The sequence below is a fragment of the Coenobita brevimanus genome, chromosome 92 (assembly GCF_032717465.1).
Source record: "Coenobita brevimanus isolate Jiangsu-jjx chromosome 92, ASM3271746v2, whole genome shotgun sequence".
In the NCBI taxonomy this organism is placed as follows: domain Eukaryota; kingdom Metazoa; phylum Arthropoda; class Malacostraca; order Decapoda; family Coenobitidae; genus Coenobita; species Coenobita brevimanus.
The window spans coordinates 967,023-987,785 of record NC_137045.1 but is presented as its reverse complement, the minus strand read 5'-3'; the positions used below and the strand labels follow the sequence as shown (position 1 = coordinate 987,785).

General features: G+C 39.6%; 1 non-coding gene across 1 annotated transcript; it reads left to right on the top strand.

The window, feature by feature from the left end:
- The first annotated feature begins 1,997 nt into the window (after positions 1 to 1,997).
- LOC145412317 (5S ribosomal RNA) lies at positions 1,998 to 2,115 on the top strand. The gene has a single exon (XR_013899575.1). It is a non-coding gene; the product is annotated as a 5S ribosomal RNA (ribosomal RNA).
- Positions 2,116 to 20,763: the final 18,648 nt, after the last annotated feature.

Genomic DNA, 20,763 nt, shown 5'->3' with positions numbered 1-20,763 from the left:
GGACACGCTAATCACTCCAAACATTTAGGGCTCGAGTGACACATTTCTTGCCTAATTTAACACTGAATAACAATACAGTTACAATAATAAAAATCAGAGAACCCAATTAACCTTAGCTTTCATGATGACCATTAACCAAAACCATGGGCTGTATTTTTTATGACACTGCTGGTTTCACAGCACATTTTTCTGAGCACATTATTTTGCCTCTTACACATACACACTCTCTACAATCTATATATTATTATTATTAAGGGCAGATTTTGCATCAGTAACACACAAAAGGTGAAGGTGTACTAGGCAAAATAAACTGCTATGGAAAAGGTGCCATGAAGTTTCCTACATCAGCCAGAATGCAGCCCCATATCTAAACAATGGTCTATATGGTCACAGAAACACCAGATATGCTAATCATAATCAACTGATTACATTATGACAGTTGATCCCCTACTTGCAAACTTAACTGATTTGTAGAGTTGGCTCATAACATGAAAATTTTTAAGTTATTATTCACTAATACTTTATGCTAAATATGTACAGATTATAATCTGTATTTTCACCAATAATTATTGGTGAAAATACTGGTAAGCAGAAAAAAAAAATTAACCAACTGTACCAAATAAATTACTATGTTACTATTAACAGCTTTAGTACAACATCTCAGTATGGCATTTTGTAAATATAGCTAAAAATTACTCAATAAATGCTTCTGAAAACAAAGCTTACATCTCCAAAAGTTCATTAAGCAGGAGAACTGTGATTAAAAATAGGTTTTTATCTGGCTTTAGAACAAAAACTACATGTGGTGCTCAGATGTGAAGGCAATCAGGCACAAATATGACATAAAGTGAGATTCTAATATTATAGTAAAGAGCCTCTGTATTCTGCCTTAAATTTGAGTGCTTTTCTGTTTGTCTGTACTTCTGAATGCCTTTATTATGCCACTTTTTGCATTATATCACATTTAATTTAAAAAATGAAAATCCAGTCTTTCAGTAACACTGCCACCTGGTATACCAATTTCCAATACTGACTATATGAAAAAAGTTGTGATGTTTTGTAAGTGACTTTGGAGATTTCATAGCACCTCTTTCTGAGCGATTTCCTTTGTATGTTACACTTCAATATTCTCTTGTATGCTATTGCATTATTACAGGAAGGAGTGGTAAACAGTAAAAAATAAATCAAAATAACCATCATCATCATAATAAGAGGGTATAAAAACAGTCACCCTTCATATTCCATCTCCCTTGGTTCCTTTCTATCTTAACCTCGTACTCTACATCACTCTGGTTTCTGCTTCAGAATCATATTCCAAGTGGCACAACAGGCTTCTTCCTGAATTATTTGTTTTGCATATCACATCATAGCATTCTCTTGCATGCAATTTATAATGTCTTAATATCACCATATGTCTGCTTCAATGGACTGAAAATTTTTATACTGATGTGCATATAGAATAAATAATTCAGAAAGAGGTGTTACAAAATCTCTGGTGCTACTGAAAATGCGACGCACAGTCTAAAATGAAAATACTGCTAGAAAACATGCTTAAATACTGGTATAGAGGTACAGTATACAGACAACCCTCATTATTTATCAGGGATAAATTCCAAAAATATCTTTATGTGATCAACACAACTCATTCTGTACACAATGGGGAAATGGTACAGTCAGCATCGTAAGTCCTGTCACTTCTATTTTTCTCTCCGTGAACTTTGAAAATCAGTGAGATGAATCTGCAGCAACATATACTAATGACACTGATCTGTGGACAGAAAAAATCATTAGCATTGGTTGCTGTGGATTTAATACACTGATTTAAAAAAAAAAAAAAAAAAAAAAAAAAAAAAAAAAAAAAATTCAGGTGAGACAAAAAGGCCTTTCATGACAACTGTACATAAACTTGACAGGAAGCAATGGAACTTTATGTAACTGTTCTGTATTTACTGTGATGTAACCCAGTACACCCAGGACTGCCTTTTTCATTTTAATTAGCCCAGGCCATACCACGTTGAGTACACCGCTTCCCGTCCGATCAGCGAAGTTAAGCAACGTTGGGTCTGGTTAGTACTTGGATGGGTGACCACCTGGGAACACCAGATGCTGTTGGCATAACGTTCTCCCTACGAGTCAAGTGGGGTTGGTGGAGGATTAGTGCCCCTCCCTGTAAAACAATTAACTCTAAGCCCATGGCCACCCCGTTTGGGATACATGGCATCTGGCAATGAATGAATGAATGAATGAAAAAAAAATTAGCCCAGGGATATCTTTTTAATTTTACTCTTGCACTCTAATGATAATTATATTCTGGTTAGGATACCAGTTCTTGAACTGGAAGGGTTAGATATACCCTTTATAAATCCCTTCAGTATGAGAGGCCTTTTCTAAACTTAATATAATCATTTTGTGGCACCATGAATGAACTAAAAATGACGCCACCTGCATTTAATGGGTTAAAAGCAAAAAAGAAGACAAGTGTTTCTTATAACTTGGATTTACAACAATCAACTACAATGGTATCTGATCAGTAATGATCATGGCTTAATTTTATTTTTTTCCCCAATAGATGAACAGAGGAAGGAAAAACAAATAAAATGTAAAATTCATTCATTCATTCAAAATCCACACACCAGATTACCGTTGTAAAACAGAACACAGAGAGTTACTATTAAAATGGATTTACAACAATAAACACAATGGCGCCTGATCAGCAGTGATCGTGGCTTGATGCCCCCCCCCCTTTTTTTAATACAAAAGATGAACAGAGGAAGGAAAAACAAATAAAATGTAAAAAATAATAAAATAATCCATACACCATATTACTGGTGTCCTCCATTCATTAAAACAGTTGGACTTGAACTGCCGTAAGTTGAAGTTTGAGGGGAAACTATTTTGGGGATGCGAGTTTCAAAGACAAGCAGTTGAGTGAATAAATGAATTTTCACAGGCAGATGTTCTGCAATAAAGCAGTGTGACAGTCCGATCATAGGCGCTACCAGATGCCCGTGCAGCACGGGGGGAAGGCGTGGAGAGGCAGCACAATGGATGCAACTTCGTCTGAGCATTTGCCATAAAAATATCATAAATGTCACTGAGTTATTTCCAAAGACATGAGCATTTCTTCTGTTCACATAAAATATACATTTTGTTGTCAAAGTAAACTGATGCCTTAATAAAAATAATTCAAACTTCAGTCTGAAGCCTTACAAAATAAGCCACACTACATCACGGTCGGACAGTTAACAAAAATAGCTATCAAAATATCAATTTGATGCTTTACACAAACAAACAATTTACACTTTAGCCTAATGGTTAGTGAAACTGTACCTCAAATGACACTTCAATGAATCTTGGTTTTAGATTCCTAGCACTTGGTAATGATGACATCCACACACAAGGTGGTATTCTTGCTGGCTGAAGAGTTTTAGCACCTTAACAACTGATCTTAAATATTGCACTTCAGATTCTCTTTTTTGCTATTTATATCCATTAAATAGTGACACATGTTGCATAAATGAGAATGATACCTTCCCTTGCAGAGACAACATGTTTGTAAGCTGCCTAACCACAAAAGAATACAACACACTGACTCAAGAGATATGTCAAGGTCCACTTGTACAGAAGTTACCTGTCTCAATAACCCTCCAGTCCGGGTGTCATATCAGTTTTTATTCTTGTTACCACCGAATGATTTTATTAACCTTAGAATGAGTTTCGGGTAGTGGAGGGGCCAATTATGGCTGCACCTAACCTCATCAGTTTGTAAAATCAACCCTACATTAAATGAAGTTGTCTGAAGGTAGGAAAATTAAAATATAAAAATACATCACTGGTTTAAAGGTGAAAAGTGAGAGGGTTACAATAAGAACAACCAAGAAATTTCATTTTATCAAGGTGGGCATTGCATGATCAATAAACCTCCAGTCACCTCTAAAGGATCAAACCTATGGAAGGACGCCACTCTGACTAGGACACCCTAACCACCTAACCACATCACAGGGATTTCACTTTAATGAAGCGTGCAAAGTTCCTGATCCATGAGTCTGAAGGGAGGGGTGGGAGGGAGGTTTGGGATGAGGTGGCAATGGTGAGAATAACTGGTCTCACTTGGTTTACTTCAACAGCATGCTCCAGCAGTTCACGAATCAGCTCTCTCATATTTTCATCAACCTCTTCTTCAAAGCTATTCCCACTGGCATTTTCTTTTCCATCTTTTTCTTCTTCCATCATTTTTATTGTTTCAGAAATCTGCCCATCAGTTACCCCCTCATTATTGCCTGTGGCATTCTGTTCTCTTTCTTTTTCTAAAATATTAATGATTTCAGAATTGTGTGTGCCAGTGACACTCTGTTTGCTCAAAATCTGGTAAATGGAATTTAATGTCTCGTGTAACTCCTTGGCTACTGTTCTAAACTCTGGGTCAGTAAATTTTGACAGGATCTCCTCTTTTTTCTTTTCAGCAGCTTGTGCTTTCCCAAGGATTAGCTCATAGTTCTCTTTGTACCTACAAAAAATTTCTCCTAAACTGGCAACACACTGCTGCAATTCCATTTTTGTCCTGGCAACAGGGTGAAGAATGGCTGCCTCTTCTGCAGCACTGCAGCACAATATTGCTCTTTCAACTTCCACTTCAATTTCATTCAAACTCATCTTGTCCACTGCTTTAGGTGCAGACCCCACCTCCATGGCCATTAGCAATGCTTTCTCTGCCGATGGTGTGTCAGGCCCAGTGAAACGCTGATTCAGGAAAACTGTTGCTTTGCTGTGGTTTTTTTCTTCATATAAATAATGGCAAAACTTAGCATACAGCCTGACACACATTCCAGTTTTATCAACATGCTTTAAGTCAAAGTCAACACACAGTTTTTCTAGTGCTTCAGTCAATGAGAGATTAGGAGTTAGATTTGGACTCTGTTTCTCCAGAGTCTTCCACAGGCAGAATACTGAGAGGACATGGCGTATAGTGAGTACATCGGGAGGCTTCATAATGGTTAGTTGTAAGTCTTCAGTTGTGTACAAGTTATTCACATCCCACTCTTGAATGAGGAATTCCTCAGGACTACCTTTCCTCTTGGCTCGGTTGTAGTCACGTCGCAGCTTCTCAGCTACAAGGAGCAGGGTGAGGCTGTTTGGAACCAGGAGTACTCTGTTACGCGCTATCAAAATCTGCACTAGGATCTGATAGAACAAATCCACATCGGGAGATTCAGGGTGATGAATACAGATCCCTTGGAGAGCGAGAAGTTCACGGTTGGTAAGGTAACGCTCCTGGAAAGATCTACTCTTACTGAATGGCCGACAGTTATCACTCTCAAATGGGAGAAGGTTAAAAGCTTCCCTGGCAAACCCAATCAAAGCTGATTGTTCATTTAACATGGTGATGAAGGCAGGAGAAAATCTCAACTTCTCAGAGGGACTTCTGGCCATTGCTTCATTGTTGACAACTTTGGAATCCTTGTTGCTCAAGTATGAATCCAAGGTAGAAGTATTTAGGCCAAGGGCTTTACACAAACTTATTCCAGAGTTTTCTCGCTTCTTCACTGCTAACTTACTCTTCGTCTTCTTTGGTTCAGTAGAAGAAGGCTTAACACTAGCCGGTCTCCTGTCAAATTGGAAATCTTTGCCAGCACTGCAAGACCCAGACATCTTTGAAGGTTTAAGGGTTGACAACTTTGACTTTTTGTATTTTGGTAATGATACACTTGTTTTCTTTATAGACTGTGGTTTGGAAGCAGCATCGTCTGATAATGAACTGTGATCCGAGGTCCCACTGGCTGAGGGCACAGCATTGTCTTTGAACAGAGATGATCTGATGCCTTTAGGTTTACCTGAAGAGAGATCTGATGCTTTAAATGCTGGTGATGGAGTTTTACTAGTCTTTGCTGTTAAACTAGTGGTCTTTAAGGCAGGTACAAATGTGGGTTCTTCAAAATCTGATGCAGAGTCAGTGGGTAAATCATGTTCATCTGAGGCATCCGACACTGAATCAAAAGTCACAGAACTGCTTGATGGTAAGTCTGAATTTTCTGATATACCTGTGACACTGGTGGAGGCCTTGGGATTGACTCCAGATAAATCAGTGGCTTTAGGTGTCATTTTTGAAATCTGGGATTCAGAAACTTTAGGCCTGGCTGGTGCAGGGTTATCCATTTCAGTCAATTCTACCTCATTAGCTTTATGCGTAACTGTGACATTTGTGCTTTTAATTACTGACTCATTGATGACCTTTGTTAGTGTGGATGTTTGTGAATCAGTAACTCTGCATTTGAAAACTGGTGGATCAGTAGTAACCTTGTAGCTGGATGGTGACAGGTCAGTAACTTTGGATTTAGACACAAGTGGATCAGTAACCTTGGACTTCGGTGTTGATGGTTTAGTAACCTGGGATTTGAATGTTGACAGATCACAAATTGTCAGCTCAGGTGCTGATGGATCACTAACTGTCGGACTGGGTGTTGGTGGATCACTAACTGTTGGTTCAGGCGTTGGCAGATCGCTAACTGTCGGTTCAGGTGTCAGTGGATTGCTTACTGTTGGTTCAGGAGTCGATGAACTACTAACTGATGGTTCAGGAGTTGATTGATCACTAGCTGTTAGTTCAGTAGATGATGGATCACAAATTACTGGTTTGGTTGTTGATGGTTCATTAAGTGCTGGTTCTTGTGCTGATGGATCACCAACTGTTGGTTCAGATGACTCCTGATCACTAGCTGTCAATTTGGGTATTGGTGGATCACTAACCATGGGTCTGGGTGCTGATGGATCACTAATCAGCATTTTGGGTGTTGGTTGATCATTAAATGCTGGCTTTGGTGCTGATGGCTCACTAACTGCCAGTTCAGGTGTTGATGGCTCACTAACTGCCAGTTCAGGTGTTGATGGCTCACTAACTGCCAGTTCAGGTGTTGATGTACCACTAACTGTCATTTCAGGTGTTGAAGGATCATTAACCATTGGTCTGGGTGCAGATGGATCACTGACCAACAGCTCAGGTGTTGACAGATTGCTAACCATTGGTTTGGGTGCTGACGAATCACAAATCACTGGTTCTGGTGTTGTGGGATCACTAGTCACAGGTTGGGATGTTGTTGTTTTACTACAGCCCATCTCCTGAACAGGGGACTCTAATACAGTTTTGCTACAGCCCACCTTTTGTACTGAAGATCCTGGTACAGTTTTACTGAGGTCCATCAGTTCAGATGCTGACAGATCACCAACTGCCGATTCGGTTGTTGGCCAACCACTCAGCAAAGGTTTGGCTGTTGGTGGATCAGTAACTGTTGGTTCTGGTGTTGGCAGATCACTCACCACAAGTCCTGGTGTTGACAGATCATCAACTGTTGCTTTGGGTCTTGACGGAACACCAACCACAGGTCTGGCCATCGATGGAATGCTGATTGTCTGTTCCGGTTCTGATACATCATTAGATGCTGATGGACCACTCACCAAGGGTTTAGGTGTTGGTGGGTCAACTACATTGTTTGGAGGTGAAGGCAAGTCAATGGATACCACATTCACCGTACAAGAATTTACAACCTTACTCTTTCCTACTGGAAAAAACTTCTGGACACCTGTGAGACCTGTACCTACTTTATGTAGTGGCATTTCAACATCAGATGATTCTACTTGTATAACAGACCCTGTCTTAGCTTCAAGAGACATCAGTGTAGCTTCTGTTGATGCACTTTCTTTCTCTTCCACTAAAACATCACCTTCCACTGTCGCTGGTTCAAAAGTGCTGGCCATTTGTATGTCATGAAAGGATACAGATCTGCTGGTTTTTGGTCCTGGAGATTTACCGGATTTTGGACTTACAGTCTTCTCTGCTTCTAATGATGCAGATGAACATTCAAAAGAGCTAGCAATTTGTATGTCATGAGAGGATGTGGATTTGCTGGTTTTCTGTCTTGGAGATTTATCCAATTTCGGAACAATAATTTCCTCTGCCTTTAATGTGGCAGGTGGATATCCTTTTACATCTGGGAAATCATTGTCTTCTGTGGCTGGCAAGTCTGTATTTATAACAAGACCTGACTGAAAATCCTTAGGTAATGTTAATTTTGGAACTTTGACTATAGGTAATAATGTATTCCTCTTGGTAATTGAGGCTAAAATTTTTTTTGTTGAAGGTGACAGTGCTTCTTTCTCAACAGCTCTAACATGACAACTCTCTTGGAACATCACTTTAACAGATTTTGAGACATCCTTTTCCTGTGTTACCTTCTTCACTGCAGATGCTGAGACAGCTGTGCTGTGACCTATTATATGAACCGGAGATTTTGTGATAGTTTTGCTATGGTCTACCTTATTAACAGGTGATCCTGATACTGTTTTGCTCTGGTTCCTATTCTGAACAGGAGATTCTGAAACAGATTTGCTAAAGCCTAAGTTTGGAATGGATGATCCTGATACAATTTTATTGAGGTCCATCTTTTGACCTGGAGATCCTGACACAGTTTTACCTTGGTCCAACTTCTGAACTGGAAATCCTGACACAGTTTTACCTTGGTCCGACTTCTGAACTGGAGATCCTGACACAGTTTTGCCATGGTCCTTCTGAACTGGAGATCCTGACACAGTTTTACCATGGTCCAACTTCTGGACTGGGGATCCTGACACAGTTTTGCCATGGTCCAACTTTTGAACTGGAGATCCTGACACAGTTTTGGTATGGTCCATCTTTTGAATTGGAGATCCTGACACAGTTTTGCTATGGTCCAACTTTTGAATTGGAGACCCTGATACATTACCAGTACTAGGAGACCCTACTACAGTTTTGCTACAGCCCATCTTCACACTATGATAAGATCCCAATACAGTTTTGCTGAGATCTGTTGTCTGAATTTGAGACTTTGACTGAGTTTTATCAAATGTCACCTTTATAACTCCAGGAGACTGTGATAAAGCCTTCCTCAATATGGGCTGTGCAGATGTATCAGAGGCAGTATGTTCTGACAGGATGAGACTGGGTTGCTTTGTAATAATGTAACTGGGTGGCTTTGTCTGGTGCCTGTAAGCTGAGGCAATTGGCTGGGATTTTGGAGTGGCAACTGGCGAGCCAGGAATAAGGGCAAAAGATGGACTGCTTGTCTTTACATGTACTACTGGAGTTCTTGGAGGTGTCATTATGGAATGTTGTACTACTGGAGTTTTTGAAGGTACTAGTACAGACTGACTGAGAGGGAGACCAGTAACTGCACTGCTTGACGGTTTACTTCCACTCGGTAATGGCACTTTAACTGTATTGCCAAATGGGTTACTTCCACTTGGTAATATCACTTTGACTTTACTCCTTTCTCCCAGTACTGGAACTCCACCTGAAGACTTTTTACTAGGTTGATGATAATCTTCTTCTGATATATTCTTATCTCTCAGACTTGTGGTGGACACTATTTGAATACCTAAATTACCAACATCAGATGGTGAGGTTGTATCCTGACCATCCTTATCAACAAGAGTCAGGAGAGAACTGGTAGCAAAACCATCTTTATAAACAGCATCAAAGACATCACAGCATTTTACCTTACCATCCTTAATAAGACAAGTAATCCACTTATTAACCTCGCTTATCTTCAACATTCCAATGTTTCTCCCCAATTCAGCTCGTTCCAATACACCTCGAACTGCAGCCTCTTTATCTGATTTAACATGAAATTCAGCATAATCATTAATGCAAATAATGGCACCATAGGTTACCCTAGAATTGACTGTTACTGCATCACTACCTGTGAATATTGCTCTCAAAACCTCAAAATTCCAAATTGTTTTACACCTCTGACATATCACTGAAGAATGCTTCCCTTTTTCTGACGAGACGTACATTTTTGGTTGAACTGCTACATTTCTGGGTTCTCGAATAACAACTACTTCATCTGCCTCATTTGTTGCATCACACTTGCTCTCAGTGACAACTACAATTTCATCACTACCAACTGGTACTTCAGTGTTCTGAAGAATTGTTGGTGGAGGACTGAAAACAGCAACACTGCCTGCAACTGACTGTTTCTCTGTGAATGTGTCTGGTATATCCTGTGAAGCTGTACTACTCAATGTGTTTAGTATATTCTGTGAAGCTGTACTAGGGGATGGTCCAAGCTGGGATGAGGTTACAGACACATTTTTTGGGGCCATGGATACTTTCTCTTTTTCACTTACTGGTTCAACCTCCTGCACTCTACTCTCCAAACCTGGAGAGCTAGAAATAGAGATTAAAGACTTCCTTCTAGAGAACAGGATTGGAGAGGTTCTGTCAGACCTTTGAAGTTGCTTCCTTCTAGATAACAGTACTGGGAAGGCTTGGTCAGGCTCCTTAGGATGCTTTTCTCTATATGACAGTATTGGAGAGGCTTCCTTTGATTCCTTAAGGTGCTTCCTTTGAGATAACAGTACTGAAGAGGCTTGGTCAGACCCTTCAGGATTCATATTCACTTCTGGTTCATCATCTGAGCATGACAGGAGTGGACTTACTTCTCTGCTACCTACTTGCTTGGAACAGCTTCTCTTTCCAACCGGAGTGGTGTTCTGGATTATGCTCTGACTGGTTTGACCTAAACTTCCACAAGTTTTGGATTCTGCCTCAAAACATTTCTGTAAGACAGTATGATGCTTTTCCTTCATGGCTTTAGCTTTTTCCTCTCTCCACAGTTCAATTATATTTTTCCCGGGCTCAAATGGTTGCTTAATGACTGCTGATTTCCTTGGCTTCTTTACAACATGCTCCTTTATTCCCTGTTTCTTGATATGCCTTGCCGTATTAGTGAATTTTTGCCCTATATCCTTGCTGGTCTGTGGGCACATTATATGTGTCAGGTCTATCTCAGCACCATCTTCATTCTTCCTCTTTTTACCTCTCTGGGTCTTAGTCCTCTTCAAAGGCTCTATCATCAGTTTTGCTACTTTGCCTGGGAGTTGTGATGTCACTATAACTGGCTTAACAGCATGTTCATCTTCCTTTCTTTGTGATGTGACTTTTCTTGGTGTACCTGCAATTTCACCCTCCTTTTTTGTTTTTCTACTTTCCTTGCTCACTCTCATAAAAGTTCTTGTTACTGACTGGACTGGTGTGTGTTCATATCTTTCTGAGGACTCCTCTTCTTTATCATTTCTGTTGATTCCTTTGGCACTTCTTGGCTTTCTTTGTGTTCTGCTCTTCATTTTTATGGCTGATTCAGATTGACATTCTTCATTAGTCTTATCCTGGCTATTTGCTGCACTTTCAGTTGTATGACTTTTTCTACATTTTTCTCGTGATTTTGTATATGGCTCTTGTTTGCGTGGAGATCTCTTCACTTTTCTTTGCACACATCCATGTATGACTGATTCCTTCCTCTCATCCTTATACTTATCTCCTTTCAACTGCTCTTCAACTTTTTCCTGTCTGCTTTCAATACCTGTATTCTTTACGTTAGCTTGTTGGTCCTTTTGCTGTCTGATTTTTTCCCCAACTCCCTTTTTAAAATCAAGCATTCTTTCTCTACTCTCCTTACTGCCTGATTTTGCTCTTACAATTTTCTCATTAATTTCTTCAGCTACTTGCAAATCAGTTGCTCCTTCCCTACACTTCTTAGTTCTTGGTTTTGCACTTGCAATTTCCTTGTCAATTTCTTCTTCATCCTCTTCATTCAAATCATATGTTCTTTCCCTGTTCTTGGTAGTGCCTGACTGTGGTTTTGCAGTTTTCTCATTAACTGAAACTTGAGTAATGACTGGATCTCCATTACCTCTACTTGGTTGTTTGCTCTCTTGACTTTTCTTGGTTTTCAATTCCTTCTCTTGGCTCTGCTTTCCTTTTAGGCTACTAAGGTGCTGTCCTCCTGCTGCAGGCTTTCTCTTGACCTTCTGATTCTCACCTGAACCTCGAATCACATGATACTTGACCCCTAAAACTTCAATTACTTCATACTCCTCAGTGTTTGCATCATTTCCGGCAGTCAAGTAGAATTTTTTTCCCTTGCTGCAGGTTTCGGCTTCCCTTCCAGTCAGTGCTCTCTCTCTAGTGCTCTTCATTACTGTATTCTTGCTATCGCTGTAGCTTCCATCTCTAACATGCATTTTCTTGGATTCACCTCCTTCCTTGGAATCTATATTCCCTACAACAATTTTACATGTGATATTTGTATTTTCAATAATGATTTTGCTTTGCATGGTCCCTCTTAACTCACAGTCACTTGCCACAGGTTCTACAACAATCACCTTTTCATCTGCTTTATTATCTTCATACAGTTCACGTGCTTTATCATCTTGATGGGGTACAACTCCTGTATTTCCTTGATGTGGATCATCTTTTGTATCTTGTAATTCTCCTGCATTTTCCTGAGGTTGCTCATCTTCTGTACTATCTTGATGTGGCTCACCTTTATTATCTTCATACAGTTGTTCTATAAATTCTTGATGCTGCTTACCTTCTTTACTGTCCCGGTGCAGTTCACATCCTCTATCACCTTTATCGACATCCATACATTTTCCCTCTTCTTCATCATTATGTTCCTCTGTTAGACCTTTCATTGTCCTCACAAAATTCACCCCAGACTTTTGTGTTTTATTAGAAATTTCCTCTGTTTGATTAGTATTAACCATTAAATTTACCTCACCCTCTCCTCTATGCAACCTATGTAGAACTGAATCCTCCTTGCTAGCCTCCTGATTTACATACCTCCTTTTACAGAATGGTTCTCCTACTTCTCTATTGGAAGATGATGGACCTGCATCTTTGCCTTCTCCTTTCCAGGCTACATCTGTCATCTTTCGTTTACAAGAGGGAATGGCTTCCTGTGTCTTGTGTTCTAAAGGAGACACTCTTCCTTTGTCTTCTAATGAGTCCACAACTTCTCTCTTGTCTGTTAAGGGAACCACTTCCTCACTTTTATCTTGAAATGAATCCAGTTTCTCATTACTATCTTTTGGTAGATCCATAACTTCTTTCTCATCCTTTAATGGGTCCACTCCTCCCTGCTCTTTCAATGAATCCAAAACCCCTCTCTTCTCTTTTAATCGATCCACTTGATCACTCACTTCCATCTCCCAAGTTTCTCTCTTGGATGTTTCAACCCGGATCACTTTAACAGTACTAGTACACTCATTTGTGCTGCTGTCCTTTCCATAATTATCCTCACCACAGATGGACTCAGCCTCTTCACTTCCACTGCTGTTACCACTGCTTAAACCCAAATGCAGCTCTTTTTCAAAAAGTTCAGGAGAGGCTGAGTAAGCTGATTCTGTCTCTTCACTTGCATAGTCCACTTCTCTTTTACTTTTGCAACTATCACTATCACCAAAGATAACATTCTGCTCTTTTTCATGAATGGAAGGTGAAGATGAACAACCTGATCCTGTCTTTTCACTTGCATTTTCCATTTTCTTTTCCTACACACCCTTTTGTTAATGTACAATGCATACAATTATCGCATACAGTTCTCTCTTACACAGATGAAACTGCTGTAATTGTTTTTTCTATGTAAGATTCCATTTGCCTCATTACAAATGTCATTACAATGAGCATATTGAAAATATTACCATAGGTGTACTGACATTAAGAACTTAAGAGCTCTGTATTACACAACAGAAATACTTCTAATATTTACACAATCTCACCAGAAAGAATTTCTGCATACAGCAGACAGTACATGAATGAAATGCTAAAAACAATTTAAACAGAGTGCAGTCATGTGGTAGATATCCTCACTGTGCTTTGTAATACAATTATTTAAAATAAGACTGAACATGAGGTCCTGTTATTCCAGTTTCAAGCTTGTAACAAATCGCTGAGATGTCACCACACAAGGTATTTTAATACCAGTACAGTACTGTGTTTGTCCCCTGAGATTCACAGCAACAGGAAGACACACACTCTGGAAAGCAGAAAAAGTGTTACAGTTCACCTACCTTAACCTGGAAGAGATTTACATCCTTTAGCAGCTTATTCAGTAGCAGAATATGACAATACTATGGCTCTACATCTTTCCAGTTTGTCTATCTATCTACTGCCTGATGCCTCAATTCCGTAAAGGGTGGCCACAAACGAATCACCTCAATGTAACCGCCTCAATTCCGTAAGGGGTGGCCACAAACAAATCACCTCCATGTTGCCTAGTTCAATGCCATTTCACTGCCCTGCTCCCAGCTCACACCCACCTCTCTCATAAACCTCTCCACTCCATCCCTCCATCTCATCATCAGCCTCCCCCTCCCTTTTCCTCCCTACACCTCACTAACACTCTCCTCATTAGTATCTCACTCTTCATCCTCTCCACATGGTCAAACCACCTCAATCTATTTCTCCTAATGCTTTCTACCACATCCACATCCACACCACAATACTCCTTCACTTCCTCATTTGTCAGTCTGTCTCTCCATATAACTCCACAGGCTCCTCTACTATAACTCATTTCCAATGCTCTCACTCTTAACTTGTGTCCTTCCAACAAGGCCCAAGTTTCACTTCCGTACGTCATGGTTGGTATCACAATACAGTACCGTCATGCAACAATTTTTTTACTTCCAGGCTCACTTCCCTTTTCCTTATCACTGCTTTCAAAGAACCAGCAACCATTCTTCCTTGTTGTACACTTTCAAGCACTTCACCCTCTGAACTTCTATCCTTACTCATAACACTACCCAAGTACCAGTACTTAAATGCACTCACATTTTCCATTTCCTCCTCATCCAGTCTCACTGTACATTCAGTGACTTCATTTCTCACGAAGGCCATAACTTTACTCTTCCCTACATTCACTCTTAGATTCTGTTTCTTACACACTCACAAACTCATTCACCAAGCCTTGTGGTTCCCGTTGTTTTAACTTAACAATACAGTATCATCTGCAAACAACAGTACAGGGAGTTTTCAAACACTGCCCTCTCTCATTTGGGTCACTCCAACATCCACTGCCCTACCTTGTACCTCTTTAATAACTCCATCCATATACTGAACAGATTGAACAACCATGGGGACATGACACATCCTTGTTTCAATCAAACCTTCAAATAGAAAAATTAATTCAGTTCACTATCCACAGACACTGCAGCCTCAGCCCCCTCATACAAACACTTCATGGCATTCAACAACTTTCCATTTACTCCGTATATTCTTAATACCGGTATTTTCCACATTCCTTGTCTATCCACCCTGTCATATGCTTTCTCCAAATTCATGAAGGTCACACAAGACTTCTTTCCCTTCTCTAGAAACTTTTCCACTAAAGACCTAAGAATGAATATCTGATCTACACAACCTCTTTCCTTCCTAAAACCTCCCTGTTCCTCTTCAACTAATTCTACTAATTTTTCCCTAACTCGGTCAACAAGTATCTACCATATACTTTTCCTATTACACTAAGAAGGCAAATGCCCCTATGATTACCACACACTTCTTTTTCTCCTTTTCTTTTGTACAGAGGAATAATCATACCTAACTTCCACTCCTCCAGGAGGAATGCTATGGACACTAGAATCAAAGAGAGTGTAATGAGATGGTATGGACATGTGGAGAGAATGAATGACAACAGAGTGGTGAAAAAGGTATATCTGAGTGAATCTGAAGGAGGGAGGAGCCAAGGTAGACCAAGAAGAAGGCAGAGGGACATGGTGGATGAGTGTGTGAGGATGGGAGGTATGGAAGTTGGTGGGGCTAAGGGACTGACAAGAGATCAAGCTAGCTGGATGAATTTTGTGAGAAGTGCATGATCAGGGATTTGACACATCTTTTTATCATGACAGCATTTGGATTGGCTCTATCAGATAGGTATAAGTGAAGCTACAGAATGTGATTAACTTTTTTTGGGCTATCTGATGAAACCAGGATTCCAAAGGCTTGAATGATGTGTGATTAGAAGTACGGCCCATTGAACTGGGCAAAGTTTGCCAGTCTGGAAGTTGATACTCCTCACCCTGTTCTAGGGTGGGAAAGGAGGTGCAGATAATGATGATGATGATGAACAGTTTTTACTGTTCTGATGCAGTAATACTTATGAGCTACTGTAATTGCTATAATTGCTATAATGCTGTTATTATGAGGTTTTGAGTGCTAACAAACTCAGTTTCTGAGAAACAAATGATCATCCAATATTATTACTGTTTTATTAATGTACAGTACAGGTATCTATTTATCTATCCATCTACAGTATCTACTTTCTTTCCATCAAGTTATATGCAACTGCATACCATCATATAACAAAGATATGGGCCACAAACATTAGACAATTCAGACTTCAGTCACCATTTCATCCATCATCATCATGCAGTACCAACCCCTTTTCCTAAGAACATTTGTTCGATGAAACTATACAAGTTTGACGCACAATAAAAACTGCACCAATAAAATGATGGCTATATTAATACAGTAACTATTGAGAGAGAAATGTTTATGGTTATTAATGATATGTCACCATATGTCACCATCACTAAACAGACCTCTTTTCTCCTACCCAAGTATACACTGATGTACAGTTCAGGAAGCATGGAAAGAGAGTATATGGTATCAGTAGATGGAAAACTAATCAACAGCATGTCCAGTGAAATGGGCAGGCCAGACAGTCATCCAAAAATTATTCAAGTCCCCAGAATTTTGACTATCCCACAGGCCAAACCACTATCACTAGCTTTTTTTTTTTTTTTTTTTTTTTTTTTTAATGCTTTACTAGTGTAGAAAGGTGTAAGAATGCCCCTAACATCTGACAATCAACTACGGAGCACCTATAACTGTTACTAAATTAGCCTGCATCCAACATTAGTATATATTCAGCAACAATACAAAAAGATCAGATGTGTTATCAGCATCACATGCTTTAACAAAATATAATTTATAATAAAAAATGGAGACCTGTCCACACCTTTGTATTCTCAGATTTAATATGAAAGACCTGACTGCTCATCACCATCATAACTGACACACACACACACACACACACACACACACACACATAAAATCAAATTATATTTTAAAGGCCTTTAGTATAATAATTTTTAATGATGTCAGACGGTATTATGAATGGCTTTGGTGGTTTCATAACACCTCATCTTTAGCTATTTATTCTTCTCATTATACCTCAATATCCTTCTTTTCGTAATGAAAGCTTAGTCAATATTACATACAAAAATAAAAATGATGCAAAGCTTCCTCCTAGGGAATCCCAATACCCTGTACCAAGGTTTGATAAGGCACAACTAATGTTCTCTTTGGACTGGAAGTTAACAAAATGCCAAATCCAGCTAATTACTTCCCAAAAGTTGAAGGGATTATTGGATAGAAATATGAAATGTGCACTATGATATGTGAGAGTCTCAACTTGACTAAGACCCTGTATAACTGAATCTTTCCTGCTTGAGTGATGATTGTGTGACCAGTTACGAAGCTTGTAGCAACAATTTCACTATCAAGGCAGTATCACCCAAGGTTGATGGTAGCAATATATCTACTAACTAAGTAATAACATACAAGACAATGTACTGTAATAAGCAAAATAAATTGATATGAGGTTACGAAGCCTCCTATTCCACCCAGAATATGGCCCATCCACAAACACTTGAATTCTTACCATACAACACAGAGCAGAACTTCTCTTCTTTAAAGTATCAGGTGTTTCAAATTGCTAGCTTCCTCCAACTGCAAACCCGCAATATGATTCAAGTTGTGATCAGCCTTGCAAGCTTTCTCCACCTGCAAACCTGCAACATTATTATTATTTTTATTATTATGGTATTATTATTATTATTATTTATTATCACTATTATTATTATTATTATCATTATTATTATTATTATTTATTATCACTATTATTATTGTTATTATTCAGAATGCTAAGGGTAAAGCTTAAAGAGCACAAGTACAACAGCTATATTACTATTGCATTATGCCGACACCCCAAACTACAGTATATAATAAAGTGGGCACAGCTGACTTAATTAGGCAGTTTTTTTATCTACAGTAATAGTCTCTGCCAAACCCATACTACTTCTTTTGAGATGTAGAGACCAAAGGCTATGCTACTATAGTACATTTAAGGGTAGATGACTAGCCTACATCTCTTGGTGCCATTATTTGACTGATAAACCATCAGTTACCTTTTGGTGATCACACCTACCACCATCCAAATGCCTAACCAGGGGTCGGGGAACAGGGGTAAATTACCCCAATTGGAGTAAATCTAAAAATCTGGGGCATAGTACATGTGGTATGAGGTAATGTGTGTGGTATATTACTGATTTTTCACATAAATGATGTTAGTTTTTGCAAACAAGATGTAAAACCATGTACCATGATATCTGTTGCTTAGCTGTCATACAACTGACAGATGTGTACACAGAAATGACTTGTTTTTGTTTACTTTGAAGTCTGGGGGTAATTTCATTTTCCTCAAATAAATTTTTGAGTAAAGGTAATGCAATACTAAAAATGCTCCCCAAACCTTGGCTTTAACCAAAACTCAGACTGGTGCACTCTCACCACCAGACCACATACCCTAACAGCACCAGCCAGTACCATAGCTATTACCGTACTCCCTTATGAGCATAGATGCCTAAGGAGTGGCTGATGTCCATGATACTTAGGGCTAGGAGACCAGCCTACAAAGAGTACCTGGAGAGACTATGGGGGAGTTTTCTCTATGATTTTGTTTGCAAATGTTCCTTTTAGCAATTAATGGCAGAGAGGATTCTGCAACCCTTCATATATTATCGTTTTTAAATACTTCCTGTTTGGGGACTGGCAAGCCACTGCTTTTTGGTTGCCCTACCTGTTGCATTTCATTTCCACACACATTACTTGTATTGGTACTTTATGAGGTGGAAAAATAGGTGAGCAAATATACCATATATCAACAAGCTCCTTAGGATGATGCCCATTGTAAAAATAAATAAATAATATAAACAAAAACAAATTATATACATAAATAAAAATAAAAGGTGATCAAATGTCTTCAGAGCAAAAATATGCCTGGACAACAGGTAAATTTCTAAGTTATCCTTAATGGTTTTGGATATGATGCCTATTTTTTATATTCTTTAAATCATTCTGGTGTGTTTGTTTGCTAAGATTCATCCATCTATCTCAATAGAGTGGACACGGGGTTCTGGGGTGATTTGGATACTGATGCTGAGTTTTGCTGTAAATAAAATCTGTAAAATAGCACTATGTCATATCATGTAAAAATTGAAAAATGATGAGCCATTTTTGGCATTAGCCTACCCAGACCACACTGAACCTAACCTTGACCCTTGCATTCAACCCTATCCTGAACTAAATCTGAGGTATAACATTTTGGGGCAGCACCATCAAGCCCCACATCTGTGGGCTGGCAATGTAAAATATGCTATTAAGAGCAACTTGAAACAAAATAGCCCAACTTACAGGACACTACCTACCATAGGTCAGATATCATTCACAATATTAAAGAGTACTCTATTTAGGACACCCTGAGTCTACAGAACTTTGATTTTTTCCACCTAAGCCTGGCATTTTTTTTTTTCTTTTTTCAGATAGCTCAATGAATAACATAAATGCTTAAGGCTCTTGCTTATGGTAATGGTAAGCTGAATCCTTTCCACTGCACTTCATGACAAGCATCACAATATCTCTCGCTACATTTCAGCATTAATGATCAGTTATGGCAATTTCTGGCCGTTTGAGTAAAAATCGTAACACATATTAACATACTTGAAAAGGATACCATTGTACCTCAACAAAGGACTAGATCTGCCAGAGTTTTAATTAAAGGCCCTTCCGTCAGTTTCATGACGGCTTCCCAGGCTGCCGTAGGAAGTCACATACTAACTTGCCGATTAGCTGTAGGTGGCGGGGAGGGGGAAAAAGAAAAAATATATGTATGTATATATATTCAGCGTTTTCCTGGGCGGCGTGGGGGATGAGTGGGAACACTCCGTCTGAAGAAGGATTCATAATTAATATAGCATAGTGTTGGTCAGAATATAAATTGATTACCTCTGTTTAAGCAGCCGTAATTTGTCATCCTCCTCTAGTAGCTATAAAGACTTCTGTGTTGGTCCGATGGTCTCCACTACTCCCAACGCAAAGTTGTTTACACAGTTCATGATATAACAAACGATAGGCAAGATGCGCAATGAAAACTTTCAATGTATATAATATATATGGAAAGTTATATATTACCGGATGTGCGAATGAACACAGCAAGTAATTCTGAATAATGAAAGTTCATGAGCCTACCTCCACCCTAGACCTTGCCTCCCCGCCTTTACTCCACTTGGCTACCTGTGCTTCTGCCCTCACCTCTAAACCTGCCAAATAGACATAAGGCTGGTTCTGGACCCACCCATTCCCCTGTCAGTTCCCCCCTTCCTGTGACTTCATCTCTACCTTTCTGCCCCTACTCATGTCTGTTATGTCCGGTCCTCTTCTCTGACCCCTACCCCACCTCTGCATTTGCCCCTTCCACTGTCCTTGCACCTACCCCTGCCTCTACCGCACCTATGTTCCTGCCTCTGCATCTGCTCTTGCCCTCAGGTCTGCTTTTGTATGCACTCCTGCCTCTACTTTTGTATACACTACTGCCTTTTCCCTAGTTCTTGTCCCAACCTTTCCTCTTCAAGCTACAGTACCTCATTTCACCACTGCCAATGCCCCTGCCCTACTCCTGCCTCCTTACCTATCCCATCCCAGTCCCAGTCTCAGCATCCATCCCCACCCATGTCACTCCCCACTCATCTATTTCTTTTCTACCCCCATAACTGCCCCTGCCGCACCACCAATGCCCTTTACCTCTGCACTTGCTTCATGACAATCCCTGCCTC